Source organism: Poecile atricapillus, chromosome 3 (genome assembly GCF_030490865.1).
Source record: "Poecile atricapillus isolate bPoeAtr1 chromosome 3, bPoeAtr1.hap1, whole genome shotgun sequence".
Classification (NCBI taxonomy): domain Eukaryota; kingdom Metazoa; phylum Chordata; class Aves; order Passeriformes; family Paridae; genus Poecile; species Poecile atricapillus.
Genome location: NC_081251.1, coordinates 63,587,270 through 63,607,093, shown reverse-complemented (window position 1 = coordinate 63,607,093; position 19,824 = coordinate 63,587,270). Strand labels below are relative to the sequence as shown.

Here is a 19,824-nt window from a genome sequence, read left to right as displayed (position 1 = left end):
AAAATGTCCAAGAAGATGACCTTATCCTATTTGGTCTAGTAAGTCCTAGGCAAAGCCCAGCTTTTCCTTGGCTGTCCAGGGATGCTGTAGATTTTGCCAGTGATGGGAAGGAGCCTGGATCTTCTGTGTCCCCCTCACCTGCAGTTACCCTGTCCCCATGCTGGTCCCATGCTGTGGGACAGGTAGTGCCAGCTTGGGGGCTATGGTGCAGAGAAGCCCTAGAAGCCAAAGGGACAAACCAGGCTGGCCCCTGGTGACTGGCATGGGAAGGTCATGAGGGCCTTGCTGCAGAGCTACCTCAGGGTTGCTTTTGGTAGGCAAAATTAAGTTACCCTACCCATGGCATGCCCTGGTGTACTCTGTCATGGGAGGAGTAAGTAAGGACATGCCCAGGGGACAAGGAGTGGCAGGGAAAGATTTAAAAGTCCAGCTTCATGGGGAAATGGGAAAGAAGGAGCAGCAGGGCCTCATTTAGTGCTTCTTTCTTTAGCAATAGCAGTAGAGACAGGCTATTTTATTGGGAATAAAAAAAAAAAAGTGGGCAGTGATGTCCTGGCCCTTGTGTCTCTACCTGGAGCTGCCTCCTTTGTGTGTAGCTGCATCTGCATACACACACTCACACAGAGTTGTGTGTACAGCCAGGTATTGCTGGCTAAGTCCTGCACAATTCATCACCAAGCAGACAGGATCAAGAGATGGATATTTTAATCCCATGTTGCTACTCCTTGGTTTGCTCTGTACTTACCTTCTCAAGGTGGAGGGTCTTTACAGGGAATTTGCATGAGCTTTACATATATAGATAATTTCTGCATCCTGCTGTAAACTCAGTTCTCTTTGATACATGTACTCATGCAAACCTGTTTCACCGATTTTGGGATCTGAGCAAGGAAGCAGAACTGTATTCCCAGAGGGAAATAGTACAGCTGGTCTCTGCTAAGGCTAGAGCTTAAAGAAACAAAAAGTGTGTTATCAATTGATAATTCTCTTCATTTACGAGATATTTTCTCATTTTCTTGTGTTGAAAGGCTAAGAGGTAACATGCATTCCTGACATAAAATAACGATGTAAACCACATATGGATATTTTGCCTAAGTGTTTGCATTTTTAAAATAAATGACAAAAGATGATTAAAAGAGAAAAGTTTCATTTGGTTTTCCATAGTTTTCAATAGTTTTCCACTGTGCAGGAAAATGAATTACGACTTCCAAAATGAAATGGAGCCCTGGAGCTGCTACATCTTTGTCCTTGGAACTTCTAAAAAAGTTTGAATCAAGGTCTACAGGAAACTTTTTCCCCCCTTCCTTGCAGCTGAGCTTCTTAGAATCGCATAAAAACTTTTCTATTTTTACTTTCCGACCCGGGCCCATTTCCAAATGTGAAGCTGAGGAATTCCTGCACTCCTACATATGTGAGTCCCAGACTGAACTCAAAGGGCTGGCCAGTTTACCCCCCTTTTCCTCCCAGACAGCCTACTTTCATCACAGTGCACAATTGAAATTGGAGACCACTTGGGTTTCCTTACTTTGAAAGAGCTCAGAAGGAACCTTTACAACTCCTAATGAAAGGCTGCAGAGAAGAGCTGAAATTAAGTCAGCAGAGTTCATGATTTGTCTTGGAGCAGAGCCTAATTCAGTTTGTAATACAAGGTCTATTCTGGAGTCCCAGCATCAGGTAGGTTTGGGCTGTCCCACAGCCATCCAGTGCTTTAGTGTATTTTTGCCACTCTATAACCCAGTGCAGTGGTAAGCTCCCTTCCTTCTCTGTTATTTGAGGAAGAAAGATGTTGTCAATGCCTTTTGCCTTGAAAGGGATGACAAGCTTGATCTACAAGCTGGGCTGGCGTGGGGGAGGAATGAGAGCAGAGCTCCCTTCCCCCAGCTGCTGTTTGTCTGACGCAGAGCTTGTACTTCTGTTGTTATCAGCTGCTTTGGTAAGATCACAGTGTGCTGGGATTGCTCAGAAGGTTAAAATATGTTGACTGAATTTTCTTCAGCTACCAACGCAAAAGGCTAGCTAATAGCATCACTGGCTGTCAAAAGCAGCCAGTCCCTTCATTTCTCATGGTAATGAAACACACTGGAGTTTTTCATGGTTTATATACATCATGATACCTGTGCTCTGTGTGTCATGTCAAGGATAGGAACAATAGGTATTCCAGCCAATAGATCTATCAGGCCTTGCAAACAAACACACAAAATTGCCTCTTTCTGTGAATTACTTGTTTTGTATTGATTTGTGATGATGTGTAGAAGGAGATGAGGACTTTTAATTTTGAATCTTTTTCTCCTAGTCTTTCTCCCATGAATACCAGCTTCTGTAACAGATACCCTGCTGTTCGCTTCGGTGACCTCCTGACTGTCTTCAAATCCCATTTCAAGACCAATCTTTTCTCCCTGGCCTCTGACTCCTATGAGTCTGTCTAATAAAACAATCAAATGGTAGTCCCTAATCCTGCCGGTTTCCCATGTTAAGTTCTGCTCTCTAAACCCTTCTTTTCTTGTGTCTCAGCATCCGGTATCTGTGGATATCTAAAAATAGGCTTTACACAGGCATCAATACCTCTCCCTGAAAAGTTCAGCTGTGGGGCATTCATTCACGGTGTAGGACACCTCAGCTGAGATCCTTTTGCCAAAGGTGATCTGAGATGATATCTCATCTGCCAGGAAAGTGCCTTGCCATGCGTGCTAGTCTGGGATGTGTTTTTATCCACAGCCCTGTTGAGGTTGTACAATTTTTGGGAGATATTTATTGAGATGGGGTTACATCCAGAAATATTTCACTGTTTAGGTAAGAAAGCTCTTAGACAGAATTTAAAGAACCAAGTCCTTAAGCCATCTTAATTAATATTTAAACCCCTCCTATAAATACATATTCATATTCAAGGCAAATATAGGCTGAAGAGGCATCTTGTCTTTCTTGCGTTTTCTCTACCCCAGGGTACCTTACAGAACAGTCACTGAGTAAGATGTTTCCTTGGGAGATGAAACACATGCCTTCAAATCCCCTTGTGCTGAGGAGGGATTTTAACCTGAGTTTTGTTCAGCCTCCGTAAAATCCCTGCTAGCGAACCTACTGTGAAAAAAAGTCACTTCTGCTGCTTCCTTCAGTACCAGTGTGGATTTAGATCTTTATTTGCTTCGTGTTTATTGCATGTGCCTGTAAATGAAGTGCTTCAGAAATGTCAGAACAGTTCACTTAGATTTTCCACTTTCTTTTTCTTTGGTTGAAGGCATTGGGCAAAACATAACCTTTGCTATCAAGTAGTTTTGACTTTCCTGGAACAACTTATTAAGAATACGTGCCCAGTTTTACCAAGAAACTGTAGTCATAAACTAGGAAAAAACCCAAACAGAACAACATTATCTACGAAAGCAAAGTCCTGCCAGAAATCTATGATGAAATTTAACCTCATCTCAGCAGAATGATTTCGTTGCTCTGAGGAAGGCTACCCTGGCTTTATCATACAAATATTTTCAATAGTTCAGTTAGAAATGTTCCTTAAAATCCTGCTTGTGCTGGGCTCTGCCTCCATTTTTCTGAGGTAAATACAAGATTTTTGGCCTTTTTATTTTTTTTTTTCTTTTTTCTTTTTTGCTAGGAAAGGTCTCATGTGAGAAAAAATGTTCAGTGGTCCTTATTGTGATCAGCATAGATCAAAGTGTTCTTGACCCAAGTTACCCTTTCCCATCAGTTGAGGGAAGAGCTTCCTTGAGGCTGTGGTTGTATGGCAGCCAGGACCTACTCTTTAAACGGTGCCGTACTCATATATCACATTAAAAACAAACTGCTTTGGGCCAAAAAACCATGATGTAAATAAGAAACTTTATTTTTGCACTCAGGAGTTGGGTAATATGTATGTTTATATGGAACCATATAGCTCTATGAGATGACCCTGCACTTCCTACAGAGGAGCAGAGGTTTTGCTGTGTGATCAAAGCCTGGGAAAAGGGGAGGACAAGCACTGCCTGTAGTACTGTCAGGCAGAGTCACTCACAGATATTCACAGTGAGGAAGAATGAAGTCACAAACTCTCGTGTGAGATTCCAAGGAAGAGAAAGAGAAATTGTATCTGCTCTTTTTTAGAGATTCAATTAGATGCTCTTTTTTGGAGAGTAAAATTTCTAGGCCTCTTATAAATAGAAGACTGCATCTCAGCTTGATTACTTCAAAACAGCTTCCTGCAACCTCCTACCAGGAAGATGAGCAATTAGTATAATCACAGCAATAAGTCAAAGATGTTTAATGCTGAAACTTGTGTAACAACTTTTCTGCTCCTGGTTCTCTGCTGGGCTATAGGCAAAGAGCAGTATAATGCACATTCTCATTGCTGAAGATGCACAGTCCAACAGGTCCTCTTTGCTGGATGCAGTTAATTTGATGCCATTAAATGGTCTAGCAGAGAGGCGGGGTACTGTGGTTAGGTGGAGGCCTTTTATTATGAAGCACAGTCATGCAGGTGGAAGTGTTGTGAGCAAAATGGAAAGCAAAGGTCCTCACTGTGAGTCAATCTGCTGTTAATAAAGGTGCCTCCGGAGAAGATTCCAGCTCATTTTCTGTCAGAAATATTCAAATAACCCAAGGTCAGGAAGTAGTAACATGTTTTTTAAAAACGTGGAAAAAAGGAATGAACTAGCCCCCTCTTTTGGCTAATTGGGAAACAGTAGCAGGAATGGTGGTGGCTAAGTTACAGGTCCTGAAAGTACTCCTCTTCGTCCTCCTCTCACTCAGGAATCTGTTGTGCTCTCAGATATAATTTATCCATGTAGCCACTCGGCCTTTGCTTTAAGTAGGTGTTATTTTTAAATGTAGGTTTTCCAGTTAAATCAAGATTTTGCATCTTAGGATGTAAAATCCATGTCTACAAACATTCTCTGCACCTAGTAGTTCTGCAGCTGATAGTATTCACTATCAAGAACCTCAGAGATTTGTGCAAGATCCTCCTAGCACAGAATTTATAGGAGCAAATTACCTTTTTTGGAGGGAAGAATCTCCTGGAGACTGTTGTGGTTCTGGAAGCATATTCTGTCACTGCATGGAAAGGCACAACTTTATATAACATTTTTTTGTAAAGGGTTTGAGGAGAAATGTTTATTCTTGAAAACCAGACAATGTCTAACATTAAGTCCACAGCTTCCTGCTACTGGAAAATGGCAGGGAGGTGACAAAATTTAGGCTTGACAGAAGCTATTAATGCCTCCCTGTCATATCCGGAAGTACCTGCAATGTTTTATAAGCAATAAAAACTGCAGGGTAGGGCTAGTTTTTCTGCCTCTTTAGTGGAATTGTTTTGAAAAAGCTAGTTACACCTTGCAGAAATTTTTTTTTGGAAATTAGTCTTCTGATATAACTCTCCCAAAATTTTTTGAAAATAAAATCCTGATATAAAAGTGTTTAAAAATTCTCCTCTTCATAAAGAGAAAAAATAACCTTGTATTAATCACAACTTTCAATTATCTTAAATGGGTATGAATGTACATGTAAGTAATATGATAATCCCAGAAGACAGATACTGTAAAATATTAATAGAAACTGACTAATTGAGTTATATAGAAATATAGATGTATATAATAAAGCTTTTGCTTTCAATTTATCATAATATTGTCATTTAAAAAGCCATTTATACAAATATGCAAAGATCTTTGTGCACTTAGCTACTGTTTTAACACTTAGATGAAGAAGCTGTTTTCAGGAAAAGGGAAAATTTTTGCTTATTTGAATTTTGGATTTTGTCACCACAGTTAATAGTGGCAGTTTCATTCTCATGCCTCATCTAGTTGTGTTGGATCAAGAAATTATCACCTCCAGCCCCTTCCTCTCCCAAAAGAGACTACTCATTGATCTGCCAGCTGAATTCACCTGCCTCAGTCGAGAAGAACAAGGTTACTGAAGAATCAGTATTTCCAGTAAGATGTCATTTTGTTTGAAGTGGCAAAAAACATGAGCACCAGCAGCAGACATTAGGTGGCTAATGTGGGCAGTGGGGTGCTGCCAGCAGGACTTGGTAACCCAGCCCAAACCTTTCTGACTTTGGCCCTGTAGCTGGAAGTCACCTGGCACTGAATCTCGGTGTGAGCCCTGTGCTTAAAACTACTGACTCTATGGTTCTCACTAAGTGAGTGAGCAGAGGCAAACAAATGTGGTGTAGGAAAGAGAAATAGGATTCATAAAGAAAGTCAGGCTGTAAAAGATGTCAATGTGGGCTTTATTTTAAGAGTTCAAGTACTAAAAATTAAGAGTAAAAATATCCATCCAAAGTTTAAGTGATAACATCATTTAGACACCTTTTTTTGCAGTATTTTTCTATGTCACACTATGGATACTTACAGGACCTAATCCTTTGTGAAAAAACTTTGTAATTGAAAGTTGAATCACTGAGCTTCATGAACTCCTGTGACTGAACTGCAGTCATCTCCAGACAAAAAGTGAGACGTAAGGAAGAAAGAGCATGCATATCTGGACTTGATAAGAAATACCTGAAAAGCACAATACCAGGAATCTGGAATTTGCCCCAAGCTACCTGAGAAATGCAGGGTCTGTTTTATGATTACAAAAAATCAGGACCTTGTGAGAAGGATGATGCTTTTGCATCCTCTAACATTGCTTAGACATATGTGTTTTGGGCAGCTTCCCAAGAATTGTCTTAAAAATGATGCCACAGCTGCTATTCCTACACGGTCTTAACCTTCTATCCAGGGAACTGAAACACCAAGTAAAGCAAATAAATGATAGTTAGACTCATTGTTCTAACACATTCTTACCTTCACCTTCACCTCCATTTTCCTTTGCCTGCTCCCCAGAGTTTTTCCAAGCTATTCTTATGGCCCAGTCCTGCAAATATATTTCTTTTCACAGGATATCATAACTCTCATTATCACCTGTCTTTTTTTCTTGGTTCTTGCTTTTTAATGCAGTTTCAGTGCTCAGGTTTCCCAGTTGTGCTTTAAAGGAAGAAGACTAAGACTCAAAGGAACTCTAATTTTGTTGTTTTGGAAAAGGGCAGATCCTCCAATGCTTTGATCCTCAGCAGGTGACACAGTTTGGAGTAGTCAGTGTAGGAACTTTAACTTCACCCAACTGCCAGGGAGCCCAGAAAACACTGGACCAGCTGACCTGCTGTGGGCTTGCCACATCATCTCCCATGCCATCCAGGTGATAAATGGCTATAGGTGTTTCAGAGTACAGCTGTTAGCAACAGCTGGGGATGGGTGATCTGAGAAAAACCAAAGGTGTTTCCTATATTTAGTGTTGCACTGGCTGCTCCATGTGTCAAGGATTAAGAACACTTTTATAGACCTGTCTAACATGTACTTGTCCATAATAGTGAGTGCAATGAAGAGGACCTTATCTGGGGCGGGGCAGGACTCTCATGAGGCGTTGCCAGTCTTTTCAACCTGCAGGCATCACACTGCAAACTCCCTCACTTACCACTCCCAGCACATGTGACCGTGTGCCAAAAGGTCTAGAACATTTCTAATGATACAGAATTTCTTTCACATTTTATATCAGCCCTTGGAAACATTTAGGTGAAGGGTACTCAGGTCTTTTTAAGCTGTCAGCTCTCTGTTGGATTAACAGGATCCCCCCATGGAGGACATTATGTCTGTGATGTTCCTACTTGGCTTTTTTGCAGGCACTGGGCTGGCGAATGAGATCAACAGCCTCTTTCTACTGCTTCAGGAATTTTTGAGCTACCTGGAGGAAATACAGTCACAAGAGTAGTAATAATTTTCCTTGGCACTTTGTATCGTGATTAGATCAACCAGATTCTGAAATGCCATCATGCATCATCACTTTCCAGGGGCAGAATCATCTATTTGATGAAACTAATTAAATGCCCAACATATTTCTAGGTTAGGGAGATGTTTCTTTTTATTTTATAAAAAAGTTTGATACAATGATAGTGTGTGCATCCCAAATGTTTGTGCTTTATTTTCCCCCTTACCTGACAACTTGAAAACATTATTTAAGACACATTCCTATCTTTCAGGAAACAGACAAACCTGAAAGTGTCCAGGTGCTGGGTCTTGCTGAGAACTTTTTCATTAAAAACATGTGAAATGAGTCAGTGAAATACTAATCTGCAATGACACATATCTGATACTTTCCAAGTCAGTGAAGGCATTACAAGAAATTCCCTAGAGCTTCATATTGGCCAGAAGAATGCCAGTTCATTGGGCCACTTAGTCATGCCCAGACATACTTCATAGCACAGTACATGAAGAAGTACATATCTGCTTAAAAAGGTGGCTTTGATAAGGCATAAATAAACTTTCAGCTTGAAGAGGAGGCTAAATTGAGGATAGGTCTGCACAAGGGGATGTGGAGCTTAATGGCTGGACTGCAATTGAATTGTTATTGACCATATGAGTTGGGATGACCCTGGCAGCAGTTTCCTTACTATAGAATGATTCCTTCCAGAAAGTCCATTCAGAGGCACAATAGGGATGTGTCTCTAATGTCTTGATATCTTCACCAGGTCCTGAGGCTATGAATCAAAGTAAGAGAGTGGAGTTCATCAGTTTTGCTCCCTTGGTGAGTTGCAATTTCTCCAATATATTTGTCTCCATTCTGCGCATGCTGGGCATAACACAGCTTGCTACTTTTTCTGCTGACACTGATCCAACATCAGCTGGAGAGTGTCTAATCAGAGGTTTTGCTTTAGATCTGCAGTTTGGTGGCCTCTTGTAGATGTTGAGGACATTTGCTTCTCCTGCCTTAATGAGTTGATGAAAAGAATCCCAAAATAGCAGCTCTTGCACAGAAAAAAGCCCAGTGGCTTCTGCTGTCCAGCAATGTTTCTTGCAGACTAGATGCTGCTGAGAGGACATAGGATGGATGCCATCATCAGTTTTGCACAACTCAGTGTTCAACAGGGAGAGTCAGTACACTCCACATGATGCTTGAGAGATTTTGAAAATGGGCATAAGAATTACGGTGGCCTCAACTGTTCTGGGGCATTTTCATTTAAACTACACTGCTGGTGGGGATGTAGAAGGGCAGTGCTGTTTTCCACAGACCCACAATGGAGAAATGTTTGTTATGGCATAAGAATGACTTGAGTTTTCAGTTTTCAGAAGCCTATATACTCCACTCCTGTAAAACACGTAGGCCTTGAGTGGAAGGGAGGGGTGGGTTTCTGGGCCAGATCTGATACAGGGTGGTGGTGCCCATAGGTCAGAGTCAAATGGCATGTGACAGACAAAAGGCATCTGCATTCCTCATTTCATACAGTGAAGAGGAATGCATTTCTGCAGCACAGGTTCCTACTTGCTTGAATTCATTATCACAAGAAGCTCCACAGTAAGGCAGGATGTAAATTTGATGCTCTAAGCCAGGCCATGAAAAGACATGACAGATAAAGGACAGATTATTTTTGCATTCAAGGTCAAGTGGCATTTAAAGAACCATTCTGCAGACGCAGTGGAAAATTACAGAAGCGGAATTTTTGTTGGCCACTTCATCCTTTTCAGCTCTACAGTAGTACTGGAAAGAGGTAAAAAAAAAAGCCAGTTCCTGCTCTCTGCTTGTGACTGTTTCCTTGTCCTGTCAGCATTTCAGGCTTTTATTACAGGTCTGCCATTTTCTCTGTATGTATTTTAAAGCCTGAGTTTTGTGGGATGTGAAGGTTTGTCCACTCTGAAAATTCAAATTTTGTTCTTCTGTGATGCAGGAGTGATGATGGGAAGCTTAAACCTCAGCCCCTTCTCTGAGCACTGAAGTATTTCTCAACACTGACTGCAGAGACTTTCATATAGAAAGATGTGTTTTCAGATTCCCTGCTCTCCCAGTCCTTGGCCTTTCAACTGAGACTGCCAACAAATGATTGCTGAACACTTGCCAGGCAGCAGTAACTTTCAGTCCTCAGTTTATAATAATGCTAAATCGGTATTCTGCTGTCAACCCCTGGTTTATAATAATGCAAAATCAGTGTTCTGTTGCTGGGAATGCCTTATTCATTATGGGCCATGTCCAAATCACTTGAATGTGAATCTGTGGTGATGCACATCAACTAATCTGCCAGAAATTGCCTCATAAAGGTGCAATTCGCCATATTGGCAACATGTAATTTATGAAGTCTCCCTTTTCAGACCAAAATAAGGTTGGCCTATTCCAAGGAGGTTAAAAAAGATAAACTCACAACCAGCAATAAAATTCAAGGGAAAACGGATGCCTAATTCTATAAAGCACTTCTGAAAAATCCCATCTGTTAATGCTTAAAACAATATATCTTCATAAATATTAAATTGATTCAAACAGCTAGCCCGTGCATGCTCTCTGTCTCTTTTCTTGTTTCATATTTTTCTGTTTTCCATCTCATAGTTCATTTGCTTACTTTCTGGAAAGATGTGGGATTGATAGCCAGGGTCGGGGCTGGCCTCATCCAGCCATGCAGTAGTGATTCTGTTCCCACTCCCACCAGAGCCCTCTTGGCATACATACAATTAACCTCGGTTAAGTATTGGGTATGCTATTGTGTGTAGGCAGCAGAAGAGCTCCTCTAGTTGTTTAGCACTCTGGCATCAGATGAGAATAAATACAGGGCATGACCTGTCCCTTCAGAGCACTGGCCTAGATCTAGTAACATACTGAAGTTTTTCTCTGTAGCTGACACTGATTTGATGAGGAAACTGCCTGAATGCTTAACATAATAGTACAACCACTGACAGGATTTCCCCAACCTTATTTAACATAGATGTGTGTTTATGCACATGCACGAATTCACATAAACACTGTTCTTTCAAGCTTGTAAAGGCTTCTGTGGAAAAAAAGGATTATCAAACTTTGATATAAAGATGGAACCATGGAAACATGCTGTGGGCTGGATTACATTTATCTTTGTAGTAAATCAATTTACTCAAGTGGCCCTCTGTAAAAGAAAGTTTAGCCACTTATGAATTATAGATATACCTGTTGCTTTATATCTACTCATAAACATTTGTTTAAAATGATTTAATATATGATTTTCCTTCATAATTTGTAGAAATGGCTTCATAACTGAAGCTTCTAGTAATGAAAGGTATCCAAAGGCAGTAATGTTTTTATGTCTATAGTTTTCCCAGAGATGTGTAATGTGATTGTTTCCCTGTAAGTTTCACTCTTACTGTATAATGGGAAAATAGTTTTGGTGTTTCTCCATAACCATATGGAGGACATTTAACAATGGCTAATTCAAAGGGCACATCTCACATACTTCCATTCATGACCCAGTACATGGCGAGCAGGTCCAATACTGCATGAAGTGCTCTGTATCCTTACTGACTTTACTGTATCTTTATTATCCTTACTATCCTTAAGGCTGTATCCTTCCTGCTTTGGGAGGGGCAAGAAGTGTGCTGGCTTGAGTACAACTACAATTTTAATGCTCTAGGAAAAGATGGATTAAGCAGCATATTCCAAGATCCTTTGTCTTTCCTCATCCTTTGCTAGCTCTGTCTCAGTGTTGTTGAACTGGTTTAAGTGCAAGAGACTAATCGGGCTTACTGTAGTCTCTTTTAACAGTACAAGAAGTGTACTGGGAAAAACCACAAAAATACACATAAGAATATCAACAAAGAAAGTATTTGTACAGAGCTAAGCCTTATGTCAGGCTATATTGGTTTTCAAATGCACTCACCTCCAGCAGGCTAGACTCCCTGCTGATTGTGGTGTAATGAAGTTTACATAAAGGAGGAAGTTAAATTTATTTCCATACCAAAAGACAGTGGGTTGAGAAAAATGTAAAGTCACTAAAATAATAATGAAACAGAATGGGTGGAAGAAGAGCCCCCTGCAGCAGCCCATGTTAATTACCCTTGCAGCTGGGAGATCAATTTGCATATATATTCTTTGAAGCCTGTCAGGTATGAATTGAACCACTGAACTGTTACATTTGATAATCTAGCTCTCCAAAGTATTTCTGCTAAAGATGTTATGTTTCATAAGACTAGTTATTTTTTCTGTCTCAGAGTAAAGAGCTGTACTTAATTTGTTCCTGTATAAACACATCTATGTTTGTGGCTTCCTGGAGCACCAGGTTAGCAATGTAATCTCATCAAAAGCATTGGTACTGCTGATTAAACATGAAAGAGATATAGTCAAATAGCCCTGACAACCAGTGAAAGCAAGGAAATTAAAACTTAAAGCTAGTGGTGACAGGCATGACTCAGGGGATAGTTAATGTGTTATGGAGCTTTTCAGCTCCAGGACACATATTCCACTATGTTCTGTACCAGTGGTGACAAAATTGTTGCCATCTGATGGCTGCTTCATGGCTGGAATAAACCTACTGTGTGGTCCCAGGAATTTTGCAAGTCCATTTGTTTTGCACTAAATGTTAGTGTAGCATCCTGATACCCATGCTGCAAAATTGTTTGCAGTGAATGGTAGCAGTTTACCACCTGTTGGCAGAAGTTTCAGAGGAACATCAGAGATTTATAGGACTGTTGGAAGACCCGTTTCTCCATCTGAGTAATCTAGAGTTGCTTGACTGCAACCAGTAGAAATATGAGCTTCCATGGAACAAAACCCATGCAAAGGGAGAAACTGCATGAAAATGAATTTTATGCTAAAGCTTGCTTGTTTTTAACAAAACTGTGAGAACTGTATGCAACAGATTTCATACAACTCAGATGAACTCATGTTTTTAAACTTTTTTTGAATAAACAATAACAACTAAACCCACAAAACCCCACGAAAAACGAAGGTAATACCTTATCTGAGTTCTGAATATGAAAAACATATTACCTGTAGCACATTCTTTTGAACTCAGATGAGCCCTGACTCTTCAGATAGTTTCTAGCATTAGATCTAGAGCAATACTTTTTTGATAATAACTGCACATAATATTGATGTCGTACAAATGCTCCATTAGCAGTGATCAAGAGCCTTAGCAACTCCTAAGAAGATTAAAAACCCAGTGTATAACAGAGTGTTGCTAGATCTGGTGTGGGGGACCAATGCTTTCAATGGTTTCACTCTGGACCTATTAATAATTCTGCTTTTCTGAGGTTGCTCCTTTATGTGGTTGCCTTATCTTTTTTGCTATTTGTGAGGAAAAGTTTTATACAAAAATTCTTCCCTGCCTGCCTTCACTGACATAACAGCTCATCCCAAGAGTTTATTGCTTTCCTGTTTCTGAATGGGAAGAGTTAGACTCAACGATGGTCAGGTCAGAGCATGATGTAGGACAGGTGCAGAGCACACTTAATTTGTGTGTCTAGTTTGCTTGAAGTTATTAGTTCTAAACATCCAGCACCTATATGACACGTATTTCTGGAAGATTTATTCTGAAGGTACAAGAAAAATACTTTGCATTTTTACAAAATTTAAGCACTGTTGGGCCCAAGGAGAATTTTAATAGTCCTTAGTGAACCATAGATTTGTTAGCTGATAAATCCTGTTCATGCAACTGGTTGTTCCTGGCAGTTAGAGAAGCTTAGTTACATTTTCTCCCTTCATTAACAATGTGAGAATCACTGGGAAAATGGGACATTTGGGGCTCCCTGATTGATCTAGGATTGAAAAGAGAGGTTGATACTCGGGTCTCATGGAAAATTAGATGGGATTGCATACTCATGGTAGAAACTCAAATTATCTTACCCAAAGTAAGCTATGAATTGGAGTAATTTTATATCCCAGGGAGGACTGTCAGGATAGCATGTTAAATAATAGAGTTTTTCTTTGGAGAGAGAGAGAGAAGCTATTCTTATTATTTATACCTCTCTACATCAGTATTACTGTATTTCCTCACTTATATGCAGTCTTTCAAAATAAAAGAGCTGGCTGATATAATTTTAATACTCTTTAATATAACAAATCTCTTTCATGAAAGATGTTTATTTAACGATCATATATTAAAGATAAGCACATTCCTTTCTTTTCCTGGCAAATAAAACTTCAGGTCTAAAATGAGCTGCAGGTAGTTATTATGCAAACCATGCCTAGAAAAATAAACTCCTTCTGTATTAGCTTAAGCTCTTTGAGATTTAATGAAGTCTTACATTTGTTGATCAAATGTGCAAAAGGTGTAGTGCAAGCAAAGCATTCAATTCATAACAGGGAGAAAGTTTTGTACAGCAGAAATCTTACCTGACAATGGAAATGTAGGTAATTATAAGCATTGAACTTCAAGTCTTTTTGAAGGATGTGCAGTGAATGCAATAGTCCATATAGAACACCTAAGGTGTAGAACTATTTATTCCCCTCTAATTTCCTTTATTTTAGCAAGAAGAGCAATATGAAAATAGGGTGAATGTAGAGAAGGCAGGATATGCATCACAAAAATATCTGGTGTGTTTTGAAATTTCCATTGTTTATTTCCGTATTTAGAGGTGCTCTTTGTTGGATTCTTGTGATGATTCCAGCTGGAGTTTCTTATCCAGAATGATCCCATGCTGTTTCCCTCTGTTCTGTTAGGCCTTTTCCTGACATCTCTATCCGGCAGTTACTTCATCACATGGTGTTTTTCAGGTTTACCTACCTGTTAATTTTTTTATTGTTGTTGAATGCCATTTATATCATGTTTTGCACAAGTGTTATTCATACTTCTTTTAATGGTTGAATTTCAGTTGTTCACAAATATTTGTTGTTGGACTGGGTATTTTGTATCATCAGATAGGGCACCATGTACAGTATGGTTAATTGGTGATCTGAACAATAATGTAATGAGTATTATAACTGAATGAGCTACAGAAAACAAAAATTTATATATATATAAACTAAGTAGGATAGAAACCATAAAATTTTGTCTTCAGATATGTTTCTTAGCTGAAAGGTCTCTTTGCATTTAGTTTTCTTGCATGCAGAAGATTAACTAGAGGGCATGAATCCCAAGGGGGTATATGAAATACAATGCATAGATTCTGAGGTGAAGAGTTCAAGACAGTGTCAAGTTTTTCTGATATCCCCATGAAATCTGGAAAAAAAGATGAAATAAAACAGTCAGCTTGAAGGTTTATTCATTTGTTTTGTCTTACAATGACAAGGCACAGAGAGAATGTTAAGAAGCAGCATTTAATAGACATTTGCAAGTAACCTTTACCAAGGGGAATTCAGAAGAAGGGAGGTTATATGAAAACAAGACAACCTTGATAGCAAATCATGAGGCTTTGTTTGTTGAGCTCCTTCTTTCCCTAATGGTGACTACTTGTACTGTTGTTTATCCTTCAGGCCACAGCTGCTTTAACAAGGACACTTTCAGACTGAATTATGGGTGGGATGGTATAGTAATAATAGCAATGATGAGAATGGTAAATATCTTGCCATTCTCTGCCTGTCCTGTGTATTCTGAGAAAACACTGTTATCTTTTAGGCCCACATAATTTCTTTCTTCTTTTTAACTTTATAAAGTTATTAATTTGTAAAATAATTTCACACTGTCACTGAAAATGTTGAAGATGACTACTTGACATCCCTTGCCACGTTACGATTTGTTGACCTCTAACTGGTGGTTGTGAGAATGAAAGCTTTCTGCTACTGACCCCTTTCTAGGTTGCCTTTTTGTCAGCTGGTGCAGCAAATGTAGTAGGACTTTGGTTGATATCCACATAGTCATAGAATAACAGAATAATAGAAATATTAACGCTGTGCTAACTTTTCCGTTCTGTAGTCATCTTGTGCAGATTCTCTAGCAGCATTGTTTTGTTTAAGGTTGGTGAAAAAAGCAGAGTAGAAGAGACACAATTGTTAAGGTCTGAACTTCTGCATCTCCATTTCTTCCAGTTTAAGAAGAAAAGACCATAAAATGAAACTGCAAGAGGACAGGGTCACAAACAGCACTGTGGAATTTTCCTTTCCAAAATATGTTTGAGATACAGAAATTTTACATGTGTCACAGGAGAAACTGGACAAGTAATTAAAAGAGAGATGTATTGAGTGCCATTAAACAGACAAATCACATCAGAATCAGGAAATCCCCATAGCTAGAAATAGCTGGGAGGGTATAATTTATTTTGTTGTTGCATTCACTTTGTTTATGGTCATTGCTGTCGATGATGTTCTGAGTTGCACGGATATTTTGTTTGCACCAAAATGGCCAATGCGTGTCCTGGAGCCTTCTCTGTCCCTCTGGTTTCTCTCCTGAAGCATGGATAGTCTCTTTGTACACTGTGAAGTCAGTTCTTTTTTTCCTCAATATTCTCAAGTGGAAAACAATTTCTATTTCTTTTTGTTCTGCTCTCCTGCTGTGTTCCCAGTTTTTATGGGCATTCCTTTGAATTCTGCTTAAATTACTATAACTGTTCTAAATCCAGGATTAACTGATTTTACTCTGTTCTCTCTATTTCCCATTCCCCAAAAGTCATTTTTCTCCTACTCATTCACAAAGGCAATTTAAACAAAACTAATTTCTTTTTAGTAATGTGAACACCCTGTACTAGAGTCTTTCCATTCAAGTGGGATTCATCTTTGATCCACCAGTTTTGGTTTGCATGATATAGGATATAATTCACTCCATGTACAACTACAGTTTTCATTGCGACACGTCATGTGCAGTATATTGACATTACTCACATTATAGTTCTCATAATCTGAGAAGTCAAGAGTTAAACTGGGAGTAGTTCAAATGCTGGAGTTAAAGTCAAGGATGACTGAAAGATGAGCAAGAGCTGAGTCCCGTCCATTAATAAGATTTTTTGCACAAATTCCTCAGTTTTGTATGTTATTTCAACTTTATTTTTCAGGGAAACTTTCCTCAGTATATTTTGTGGATTCAATTGGCAGGTCAGGGGGGAAACTTCCACTAGTTCCAGAGATTAAAGAGCTTAACAGACTTACTAATGAAATTCAAGCTGGTGGCTTTTTTTTGGTTCTTTTCAGACATGGAGAGCAGAAAGAATGAGAAGTCAGTGAGGTAAACTTATATATAGTGGATTTTTAGTTTTTTTAATGACATGCAGAGTCATAGTCTTAGGGAGTTCCAGACATGATTATTTCATATGCAGAAACTCCATCTGTATGACTCTTGGATGAAGGCAGTGGTGTTCATATCTCATCAAAACCCCTCATCTATACCCTTTTGGGATGGGACCTGTGTGTTCAAAGACTGATGGGGAGAAGATTGCAAGTTGTTTTGTTTGCAGAGTTCATGTCTAGCTCTCATGTCTAGAGCAGACACCACTACAGTCTTCTCAAATCCTTAGAGTTTAGCTATATTACAAAGAACATGAAGTTGTCTTTGAATAGACTTCAAAGGTAAATGTATTGACATGTTTGCCAAAGATAAGACATGAAGCTGTTGTGTAAAAACCTCACAAGGGAATATATGCAACATATACTGTTAAGCTGAGGAGGCATTATCAATTAATTTTAGATTTAGTGTTTATATTTCTGTTCAAGCTTTCTGTAGTTTTTAAGGAAATATTTAGGCATTTTGTTTCATGATATTTAGACAAAATGTTTTATGATATTTTGAGTATAGAAATTGCACTTTGATGTGTGAATTGTAGTCAGTAACTAGTTTCAGGTTTTAAGTTACTGAATGCAGCTTAATTATGCTTAATGTCTCAGAAAAGACAAGAGTATTCTCTGCTCCAGCAAAGAGTTAACCCAGATTTTGAGAAGGGAGTTTAAGAGAGCTATACAAAATATTACCTCAGTATTCCACTCCAGTCAGTTGTTTGTGCAGATGTGAATTAATGGACTGTTATAAAGGTAGTGTGATTTCTGTCTTTTCAGTTAAGGAGTGATGATGGCCAAAGTTTTGTTTTGTGTGCTACCATTAAGTAAAATCAATGTGCTAATAAAAAATCTCTGCGTATCTTTTATGAAGGAACTTCTTAAGAAATATTAAGAATAGTGGAAATTTATGCCCTTTGAGAAGAGCAGTATTTGGTCTTCAAACATTGACTGAATCTGTTTAAAACTGCTTACATCAGATGGAAATGTTGAGGCTAGTAGAACTAATGCCATACATGAAGTTGGAAACATTCAGTTGTTTGTGTATAAGCATTTTCTAGTACGTTCTGGTCTACTTGAGGTTTTACAAAAATATTTTGCTGAAGAAAATATTTCAAACTGCTGTTTGAGACTAGTCATCTGTTTTTATGACATATTTCTGAGGGTTGATCTCGCTTTCACTGTGTGTCATGAGTTCATGAACATTTTTTCCTGGGTATATGTCCCAAATTTAAACATTAAACTGAAAATTCTGTTTTAAAATTACCTTAAATAATGCATGTTAAAGTTTAATAAGTCTGATGTGCCTTCACAATAAATAAACCAATAATAACAAGTTATTTTTGGTTTGAAAAAGGTGGTTTTTCTCAGAGAGAAATATGTTCTTCCATGAACAAAATAACTCAGACCTGCGGACTTTTGAGCCAAACTTATAAAATGTTGTTATGAGCAGAGCACAGCTGTGGGAGTTAGGGCTCCCAAATTCTAATTCAAACACCCATTTGAGGTGAAGAATTTCTGACTCTCTCATCACTCCCCAAACACTCTCATGCCTCCAAAATATAGTCTGAAGTACACAATAAGAGGCATATAAACCTTATACTATTCCCTGTGCAGGTTTATATATCATTCGGAATTTTTACAGCTTTGTGTTTGTAAATGTTTTAAAACTGAAAAGCATTGTGTGAGAACTAAATCTTCTTTCAATAGCTTAAGTAGTTCTAGAGAAATAACATAGATTTCCTCTCATCACTTTAATTACCAAAGGCAATTGATAATATCTCTTTCTCCTTTGGTTGGTGAGTGCTTTTGATTTACACTCTTGTATATTCCATTGTTTGCCTAAAATCTAGTCTGTATGAAGTATTGAAACTGAAAAAGTTTTTGCTTCGTAGGAACAACACACACATAGCAGCACACAGACTTTGATGATACTGTTGTTAATCTTTTTGGAAATCTTACTTTCCAAAAGTATGAACTTAATTTTTCCAAAGCCATTAAGAAGGGGATGAAGCTGCTGTAGACTTGGTTGAAGTGGAATCTAATTTTTCTCTTACAGCTTTTCGCTTTCATTCTCCTGGATAAGAAGGTGAATTCCTTTTGTAGAAGTGAACTCTGTGTTTTGCAGCATATGATCTCAGTCCAATGCCTTTCTGAAGGATATCAAAGTCTTTATTTGCATATTATGCAGATTGTGAAAATAGTACCTAACAGTAAATTATGTTTTACGTTCTATGTTCTAATGTTCCTTAGAACATTATTATTCAGAATTTCTATTTAAGATTAAGATCACATCATGCTTATACATTATGGTTATGTTCACAAACTACAAAATTTACTCCACTCAACAGTCAGGGCAAACAATTTTTATCCTTGACAAAGATGGGTAATTCATAAGGTGAGGATCGTCAAGGACTTAATCTTTACTGCTTCATGGCAAGGGCATAGAAGGGACATGCAGGGTTGACAAAGACACAGTAGAGAAACTCAGTGAAATCTTTGCATAGGCATTTAGTGCTCTGACTCTCACACCTGATGCATTTCTGTAGCAGATTGTCAATAAGATATAGATCAATTTGAAGTAAATGAACAGGAAATATTAGACCAGTCAGGCAGGTTAGGAAGGTCATTGGGACCAGATGGCATAAAACCAAGAGCTCTGAATATGAAATTCCCAAACTTCTGGCTAAGAAATGTAAAATGTCATTACAAATGGGCACTGAACTAAAGGACTAGGACAGCTGTTGAATCTGCCATCTGTCAGAAGGGCTTTAGAGATGATCTTGGGGATAACAAACCAGTGAGCCTGATTTCCATTTCTGTTAAGATTTTGTATATGTGTATGAATGGAAAAAACCTGTTTAGAAGAATTTACATGGCTTCTGGATTTCAGGGGTGTTTTCGGTAATAATAAGGATAAATAAGATCAAATGGACATAACACACATTGCTT

General features: G+C 38.6%; 1 long non-coding RNA gene across 1 annotated transcript; it reads left to right on the top strand.

The window, feature by feature from the left end:
- Positions 1-1,442: 1,442 nt before the first annotated feature.
- On the top strand, positions 1,443-10,232 carry LOC131577882 (uncharacterized). The gene is made up of 4 exons (XR_009277330.1): positions 1,443-1,671; positions 8,477-8,532; positions 9,385-9,493; positions 9,671-10,232. It is a non-coding gene; the product is annotated as an uncharacterized LOC131577882 (long non-coding RNA).
- The last annotated feature ends 9,592 nt before the right edge of the window (positions 10,233-19,824 follow it).